General features: G+C 39.6%; 1 long non-coding RNA gene across 1 annotated transcript in view; it reads left to right on the top strand.

The window, feature by feature from the left end:
- The window catches only part of LOC111096644, a 54,351-nt gene extending 45,428 nt beyond the window's left edge, over positions 1–8,923 (top strand). Inside the window, exons 3-4 of the long non-coding RNA XR_005361622.1 lie at positions 6,734–6,796; positions 8,785–8,923. This is a non-coding gene — a long non-coding RNA (uncharacterized LOC111096644). The remainder of the gene's footprint in view (positions 1–6,733; positions 6,797–8,784) is intronic.
- Positions 8,924–9,964: the final 1,041 nt, after the last annotated feature.

Consider the following 9,964-nt stretch of genomic DNA (forward strand, 5'->3'; position numbering starts at 1 on the left):
TGATGAAAATGTTCCCAAACTGGATTGTAGTAGTGTGGTTGTGTAACTTTAAATTTACCCCCAAAATCACTGAATTGAATGCTTAAAACATGTGAAGTTTATGGCATATAAATCATGTCTCAATTTAACAGCATTAGCTATTTAAAAATACATTTAAAAAAGGTGTCAAACAGATGAGGAGGAACTAGTAAAGGATATTTGAGAAGTGGCCAGGATTAAGGGGGAAAAAAATGAGGAATCCTGGAATTCCAGCACACAACTCAGTAAAATCTTCATCTTGTGAGTCCTTTGTGCTTTTCCTAGCTAAAGTTGGGTAAAAGAAATTAAAAATCATGTAATTTGCATTTGCTTAAATATGTTCTCAATCCAGGTTGACAATCTTGTTCTGGAAGCTTTTCTTGGAGCAAGTGAAAAACTTTGAAGCTTTTCTAGACAGATTTACCTCAGACTAAAGAAAAAAAGACGGATTAATATTGGATAAAAGTGGTAGTGAGAAGGAGAAGAAGTGACTTCACACAGAAGCATCTTTGCTAAGATGCTTTCCACAGGTGTGGAAGTAACAATGGAGGGTAGAGTGATCCAGGTCTGAGTCCTAGAGTCCTGGGCATCCTCTGTGGTGGTAGGAAGGTGGATTTGTAAGTAGACAGTGAAGTTGACGACAGTTTAAAATGACATTAAACAAATGTATACGATTCCATGGCAATGACTTTTCCTGCTTTTGTATAGAGACTACGACATGTAGCTCATGCTTTGTGCCTTTGGGAACTGATAGGATAAGAGGCACCGGGCAGATGCCTATCTTTTTTCTAATATAAGGGCTTGGGGAGCATTATGCAAAGCAGCACAGGGTTTTAGGAAGCGCTCCAACGGAAGCCTCCACTTTAAAGGGTGCGGTATGTTGCAAGATGCATGAAGTCACTTCTTAGAAGTATACTTAATAAGGGAGGATTAAAGAGAAGCAAATACAATTCTCAGGATCAGAATAACCTGTGAGCCAGCACATATTTTAATTGTTCTTTTTTGCTCCATGCCTAGAAATTATGTAAAAATCTGAGGCCCAGACAACGAAACTCAAAAATGAACTCAATATGTTTGAATAGAAAATGTAACTGGTGAGGAAGCAACCATGTCATAGGTGGCAAAGTAATTAGAAAAATTCACTCCGACCTTCTCTCCCTTTTACTAGGTAGTGTGAATATGTTTCTTGAGGATGAACATAAAGGAGATCTAGAAAATAAAGACCTAGAGCAGTATCTGGATAAAATTCCTATGCTTTAATGGATTGGTATTGGGAGCATTTCACCTTTACTGCCACACTAGCACGAAAGTATTATTTATTTTAACACATCTCATCCAGGAACCTCGAAACTTATTAGTTAGGGGTGGATTATTTTGGTTGGAAAAACAGGTATGGTTTTTTCTAGTAAACACTAGTTTATTAGAAATCACTACAAAATCCAGAATCCTTATAGAATTAACTTGAATGTATTGCCATTTCATTTTATCTGAAGAGGACCTGCCACCACAGAGGACTAAGAGAGGTCTATCGGTCTCTCAGGCAGGGTTTGTCTGCATGGGGGAGTGGGCAGGAAAAGGAGTGGAGGGTTTAAAATGCTTGGAGGTGTTTCTGGTAGGGGGTGGTAGGTCAAGAGAGGGGGTTCCTTTTGAAGAGTGGCGATTTATTCCTATTCTTGCCATCTGGGGAGGGACAATTGCAGAGTGGCAGCACAGGAACCATCCCAAAGAAGGGGCTGCTTTATTTCCTAGAGGATAGTCCTGCTGGGGGCACCCACCTCATAAATCAATTTTTCTTCTCCGCCAGGCCCTAGGGACAACAGACCGGCTGCCCCTGACTCGGGTTGCCTGAGACAGTCCCTGGGGTCAGGCAACATGGAGTGGCTTGGCAGATGGGGGCAGTTGTTTGCTCATCCATCCATTTAAAATGTGTTACCGAGTGCCATCTCTGTGCCAAGAACAGTATTAGGAGCTACAATATAGTAATGAGCCAAGTAGACATGGCTCTTGCCTCCATTACTTTAGTAAATTAATATATCATTAGAACTTGTGCTAAATACCAGAAAGGAAAGGCACAGGAGTCTGTCACAGAGCAAATGGGGTGGGGGAGGGCAGGGCAGGAACCCAGGAAATAGGGTGGCTAGGGGCCTAAAGGGGAAGAAAAAAGGCACAGCGAAGTGGCCTTGTGGCCAGGCAGGCAGTTATGGGGTGTTGCCCAATTTCCCGAGAGTGTCGAGGCATGCCCTGAAGGAGCAAGAGTCTAAGAGGAAGGGCCACTTTGAGACTGGAAGCTTGCCTGGTCCTTTGCAGGAGGAGCATGGGGTGGGGTGAGGGGTGGGCTGCAGGTCTGCACAACACAGCTTACATATAAATGCATGGGGGAGGAAGGGGTGCTGGTGTTCCTGTAGCCTTGGGGATGTTCATACCCATCCCCAAACCCATCCCCCAGGGGGAAGGAGGGTTAGCTTTTTCTTTTTTTTGCATGCAAAAATAGTTGCATACTTATTTGAAAACAAAAGCAAAACCCCAAACCTTCAAAAACAATTATATAAATGTGCATAAGACAAGAAATGATTAAGATGTTTGAGTACCCATTAATACGGTTTCAAGGATTAACCGTTGTTAACTGACTTAATCCTCATGCTAGTGCCACATATACTACTTTCCCTTCCCCCAAAATTGGGCATGGAAGGCAGAGAGAAAGTAATCTGCCCAATACAGAGGTAAAGTGGGAGTTGATATTGGAGCTCAGGCAGTTATGTCCATTCTTGTCTCAAAATAGGGAATATGTTAAAAAATATAGATTTCTGGGCCTTACCCCAGTGCTTCTGAACCTGGATTTTTAGAGGTGGGTCCCAGGAATCTGCATTTTTAACTTGATCCCTACTAGTTTTTTCTATGTATTCTGCAGATCAGCACTGGGGAATAGAGGATAGTAGGAATAGTTTAAAAACACCTTTTTAGCAAGGGGAATAAACACTTATAATTGAATAACTGGCTATTAAGGAAATTCAGAGGTCATCTAGAAAGTATTGTAGATATACATCGGCTGTGTATGTGTGTTGCATGTAAACTATACACATACATGTGAATATTCATGTACATGTAAAAAATATCCAGAATCAGAAAAAAAAATCCTGAAGACGGAGTTGATCTGAGATGCTACAAAGCCACCTGTAGCCAGAGAGATGGGCGGTCAGAGTTGAAATGTGTACCATTATCAGTTGAGATATTTATAACTAATTGTGTAATAAATTTAGTTTATTAGTTTGCTTAGATTGTGATTTAAGAAAGAAAAAAACACATCGCTAATATGTTTGTTTCTCCTAAAGTCACAATTGAAGAATGCCACTCAGGGTCAGAAGAAATTCCTACTCCATTTGGGGTCTGTGATGGGGCCTGGCAAGGACACTTGGCAGGCACCCCTGTAGACCTGCACGGGATTAGTTTTAGCATGGTAGGGGAGATGCAAAGATTACTTTGTGTTCCCTTACAGGGGATCCAGGATCTTACACTCAATTTTACACATTAAAAAAAAAATCCATTTCATTGATGCACTTCACATGGGTTCCAGAGGCAAGGATTTAAAGTCCGGATAGAAATGAGTCCCAGGGTCTCTCTCCCTGCTTGATGCTGGGTAGAATACAGATACACTCAGATTCCTGGCTTCTCACTTTCCGTGACTCCTCCTGAAGCACTGTTCTTCAGTTGGCCAATTTACACTTATCATTAAAACAACTTATTACTGGCTTCATGGTTCTTGTGAGGCAGTTTTTTTTTTTTTTTTTGTAAAGCCAGGAGAAATGGACAATAACTTGCAATCATTTATTTAAGGGGAAGGAATTAAAAGTTAATGAACAAGAAAGAGCCCAAAAGGAGGACATCTTCTGTATTCATGACTGTTTTACTTTTTGTCCCTCATTTTAACTCTGCTTGGTTTTATTTTTGGAATGAGCTTCTAGAATTTTCTTAACACTGTCTTTTTTACTTTAATTCTGCCCCCACCCCCCCGCAGCTTCAACCTTCCTTCCTAATTTTGACTGTTATTTTTTATTTATGCCTTCAGATTGCAAAACTCAGTGGGGATGTTTTCTTCTATTTTTTGGATATTGTGCTGTGCTTTCTTCTATGTCTTATATTTTCTTATTTTTCACCATTTGTCTCAAATTCCATTGATACCTCAGGCCACTGACTACTCTCACCTGTTCTTTTTCACCTTTTGAATTTCCACATGAGATTTCATGACCCATTCCTCCCTTCTCCACAGGCGGTTGTGACAGAACAGAGTTTTTCATCAGGGACTTGGAAGAACGGATCTGTGCTGAGTGGTGGCTCTCCTGATGGGCAGTGGCCCTCTGGTTCAGTTCTCTAAAATGCAGGGGGAGGCCATAGTTTTTCCCATATTTGCTTGACAGACTAATTAAAATGACAAAGATTAAATAGCTTTCCCAAGAACAAACAGTGAGTCAACGATAAGTATTTCGCCAACTACCTATCCATTAGAAGTTGGTCCATTGACAATATTCTTCTTGTATAATAAATCTCAAACATAATAAATACTCTTCTAAACACAAATGACATCTGTGTGTAGACCCCAATACAGGCTCGTAGGAGGATTCCTTGTTTCTCTGCCCTCCAGGCCCCCAGAAGCAACTTCTTTTTTCTCACCAGGCTCAGATGCTGAGCCCACTCTCCATTCTAAGCTGAGAACCTGTGATCTACTTTCTCTTCCCCTTTAATAAAAGGTGTATCAGACATGAGTGTTTCCCAAAGATTACTGAGCACTTAATTTGTTCATGCACGCTTTGCAGATGGTCTGTGTTATCTCCAATTTATACATGTTTAATACCATATGTTTAAAGCCAGTAGCAAGCCCTGGAATGATATCTCTTGGTTCTCCCCATTCAGTCTTCTAAAATCCCATAGAATATGCCTCTGGGCTCACGTGTTCCTAGTTTAGATGTCTTGGCTGTTCTGATGGTGCAATCAGTGTGATTGTATCTGGATACTGGATATTTCTTTGTGGCCAGACAGGAACGTTGCCTGTGGAATGGTCAGGTCTGCTCTCCACCATCCCTGGCTAGTTCACTGCTATAAACATTTTGCCCTTTCACTCCAAGAAGTTTCACGAAGAACGGTCCCTTCTCTGTTCACGATGTAGATCTATTTCTGCCACATGTCAGCTGAGGTTGTTTTATAAACTTAAAAATAGCCTCCACTTTTTATTCTCATTCTTCTGTTACTCCAGTCCTCTATTCTGTGTATTGTCTTTCCCCTCTCTTTAGCAAGTTATTGTATTTGCTGAAATGATACAGAAGTCCCAGGATGGGAGGTGGTGAGGAAGTGAGATGATAAATTAGAAACACAGCAGCAGAACAGAGGGAGGTCAGGACAGTGCTTTCCTCTAATTAAAAAAACAAAACTCTTTCAAGTGTTCAAAACTGATCAGATGGCCATACTTATTGCTCATTATAATGGTACAAATATTAAAGCAAAGCACCATGTGCTTTACATGTATTAAATCCTATATTGAAAGCATATCCTTCACTATTTTTTTTTTTTACCTCCATTTTATAGGTGAGAAAACTGAGGTTAGAGAATTTATATGGCTTGTCCAGGGCCACACAGCCAATAGAAGATGCAGAAGGTTTCAGACCCACATGAAGACGGCCCTCAAGCCCATACTATGCCACTTCTCAGCATTCAGATGTGGTCTGAGAGGTCCAATGGGAAGAACTTGTTGCTATAAATGAAAACATATATAATAAATGCACAAAATCTATATAACCATGTAAATAAATGTACATGGAACCACACAGATGGCTTTAATTAGTATCCTTCTTCTGCATTCAAATCAATTTTTTACTGTTTCTTTTCTCCTTTTGTTAGTTTTCAAATATCTTGAGTCACTGTTAAAGTGAACATTTTTCCTGCTCTGGAAGGTCATTTCAAGGTCTTCTACATGATAGGCATGTTGTGACAAGTCGAAAGCTTTTATTCTGGTGTTACCAGGTAGTTCCCAGTTCATCATTTCCAAGATCAAAGTGTAAAAAAATTACCATTTCAATCCAAATGTATTCAAGGTTTATCATGTTACTGGATTTGTACAGTACATTGATTCAGAGGTTGAACTTTGGCATTTCATAAATTGCTTTCAATTCCTTCTCTGCCATTTTCTAGTTCTGGGACCATAGCTGTCTGTGTTCTAAACTGTTTTCCCATCTGTAAAATGGTATAACAATGGTACTTAGTAGAGTTATTAGGATTAAACGAGCTAAAGCTGAAAAGCACTTAGTACAATCCTTGATACAGTAAGTGCCCAATACATGTTAGCTGTTACTATCAAAAGTAAATCACTAATCTTACACTTTCCTCTATTATACAGTGGGGGAATAAGAAATAGCTGAATGAATTGTGTGATATTAATTTAGATTTTTTTGGGGGACAATGTTCTGTTCCATAAATCCTGAAAGGTAATAGAAGTATCTTTTCTGAATGGAGCCTTCTGAATTAGGACATTGAAAATATTAACAAATGCCTGTCAGGTAGATTCAATTCCTTTTGTTTTCACTTTTATTTCTTTTTTCTTATATTTTTTTATTTTTCCCCAGTTATTGACATATAATTGACAGTATATAAACTTGTGTTATTTAAGTATACATCATGATTTCTTTGTAACCGTATATTCACTTTCTTTGTTGTTTTTTTTTTTTTTCAGCTTTATGGAGGTATCATTGACAAAATTGTAAGAGAAGCTGCACATTGTGATGACTTGATATATGTATGTATTTTGAAATGATTACTATAATAAGGTTAATTAACACATCTGTCACTTCACGTGGTTACCTGTTTTATGTGTATGTGGTGAGAATGCTTACATAAGATCTGTTCTTTTAGCAACTTTCAAGTATACAATATAGAGTTATCAACTAAAGTCACTATGCTGTACACTAGGTCTTCAATACTTAGAACTGAAGATTTGTATCCTTTTACCAACATCTCCCCATTCTCCTACCCTCTAGCCCCTGGTAACCACCATTCTAGTCTCTATGAGTTCAACTTTTTTTTTTTTTTTTTTTTTTTAGCTTTCTCATATCAGTGAGATCATACAGTGTCTGTCTTCATCTGCCTTATTTCACTTGGCATAATGCCTTCTAGTTTCGTCCATATAAAGGGCAGGATTTCCTACCTTCTTACGAATGAATAATATTCAATTGTATCCAATCTTATGGATAATGATATTCCATTCCATTCCATTTCTTTAGCCATCTGTCAGTGGACACTCATATTGTTTGTTGGTCTTGGCTATTGTGAGTAATGCTGCAATGAATATGGGGTGTACATAGCACTTTGAGATCCTGATTTCATTTGGGTAGATACCCAGAAGTGGGGTTGCTGGATAATATGGTAATTTTATTTTATGTTTTTTGAGGAGCCTCCATACTGTTTTCCATAGTGGCTGCACCAACTTACATTCCCATCAACAGTGTGCTTTCTGGGTAAGGGGGTAGTAGGAGTGCTGCCACGTATTTTGATGTGGATAGGAGAGGATTTCTCCTCTCAAGTTTTAACTCTGACTGACACTGCTCTTTCTCTTCAGAGTTTAGGGTAACATGAAGAGAAACGTTATTCTCTATTCTGGATAGTTTTTTGGGAAATATTTTCAGGCTTGTTTCTATGTTTCAGAACCAGCCACAAAGTTTGTCTTTCCATTCTGACAAACCAGCAGACGTCATCTCCAACGTCATCTCTAAACAGGGACCTGGGGAACAATTTTGGTGAACAGCTAAACCCCAAATATGCATGAGAGGCATGTGGAAACATGCATGAAACTTTCAGGATGCTATAGGAGGAACTTAAAACACAAGACTTGGATATCTAATGCAATCAGAAAGCTGTGCCTTAAGCAGAAAAAAGAAATCTCTGCTTTCAAGTGAATTGATTGATGGGTGCCTGGCTGGCTGGCTCAGTCTGTGGAGTGTGTGACTCTTGATCTCAGGGTTGTAGGTTTGAGCTGTTTTGGGTATAGAGATTGCTTTATTTATCTGAGAGAGAGAGAGAGTCAGTGAGAGAGAAAGAGAGAGAGAGAGCATGAGCAGGGGAAACAGCAGTGGGAGAGGGAGAAGCAGACTCCCCGCTGAGCAGGGAGCCTGATGTGAGACTTGATCCTTGGACCTGAGATCGTGACCTGAGCCTAGGGCTGATGCCTAACTGACTGAGCCACCCAGATGCCCCTGAAAATAAAATCTTAAAATAAAATAAATAAGTTGCACTGATTGTTTTCAGTGTTCTTTTAATTTTACCATCCCTTATGTCATCTCTAAGTTCTGGCAGTCTGATAATCTGAAAACAGTCGCTCTAGGAATATTTGTGTCTGGTAAGAGATCATAAGGTCCTTGGAAGTATCAGGAACTGTTCTTCTTTTGAGCTATTTATTAAGGGAAAATGGGCAAAAGTACCCTGTAAACTGTAGAGTTATAAATAATCCTTAAAATAAACTATATAAGCATCTTAGCCTTAAAGGAATGATTAAACTTATTGTGAATGGTCTTAAGAAGCATGCACCAGCCTAATGGGGGAGCAATGGTAGTGTGGCAGAGGTAAGAGCATTCTAATCACCAGTGATGTTTTGGGGGAGCAGTGGGCTTTCTTGGAAACTAGTGGGATTCTAGTCACTGGTTATGCTCTCATGTGACTTATGCATCTACTAGTGACAGGTGTTATAGAAAGCCTTGACAAGATCAATGACTTTTTCACTCTGTCTTACAGGTGTATGGTGGGCTACCTGGATAGCCCAGTGGTTGAGCATCTGCCTTCGACTCAGGGTGTGATCCTGGAGTCCTGGGATGGAGTCCCACATCAGGCTGCCTGCGGGGAGCCTGCATCTCTCTCTGCCTCTCTCCATGTGTCTCTCATGAATAAGTAAATAAAGTCTTTAAAAACAACAACAAGTGTATGGTGGAGTTTTTCAGAAGTTACATGATTTGTGATTTCACAAGTGATTAAATGCAGACATATATATAAAAATCCAGATATCTCCCATTAAATAACGTGATAAAGAGATTTATACAAATGTAAAATGATGCCATTCTTGTAACTAATTTTTGCTTTGCAAAATTGTAATGTTTCATAAAAATGTTTTCTGAATTAACATGTACTATATAATTTATTACTGTTGTTTTCAATGAATTAACACATAAACATTTTTAAAAAGATTTATTTATTTATTTATTTATTTATTTATTTATTTATTTATGATAGACATAGAGAGAGAGAGAAAGAGAGAGAGAGAGAGGCAGAGATGCAGGAGAAGGGAGAAGCAGGCTCCGTGTCGGGAGCCCTGTGTGGGACTCAATCCCAGGACTTCAGGATTGCGCCCTGGGTCAAAGGCAGGCGCTAAACTGCTGAGCCACCCAGGGGTCCCCCACATAAATATTTTTAACTCTCCAGTTTCAATCTCTAACAGGGCGAATACAGTTATTATTCCCACAAATGCAGACTGAGGCCTTGTATTATCTATTGCTGTGTAACAAATCACCCCCAAATTTAGTGGCTTAAAACAACAAACATTTATTATCTCACAGTTTCTGTCTGTGTGGAACTCTGGGTCTCATGAGGTTGCAGCCAAGATGTTGATGCTGTCATCTGGAAGGCCCAACTGAGCTAGAGAACCTGTCTCTAGAAAGGCTCACTGGCTGTGGGCAAGAGGTCTTTGCACCTTGCCTTGTGTGTACTCACAACATGACAAGTAGCTTTCTTCAGGATGAGTGACCCATGAAAGAGAGTAAAATGGAAGCCACATTTTATGACCTAGTCTCTGGGGTCACACCTCACCATTTTGCCATATAGTCTTCGTTAGAAATGAATTAGTCAATATAGCCCAGGTAAGGGGAGGAGAATTAGGCTCCACGGAAGATGAGTATCAGAGAATTTGAGGACATATTTAAAA

The sequence above is a fragment of the Canis lupus genome, chromosome 7 (genome assembly GCF_011100685.1).
Source record: "Canis lupus familiaris isolate Mischka breed German Shepherd chromosome 7, alternate assembly UU_Cfam_GSD_1.0, whole genome shotgun sequence".
Classification (NCBI taxonomy): domain Eukaryota; kingdom Metazoa; phylum Chordata; class Mammalia; order Carnivora; family Canidae; genus Canis; species Canis lupus.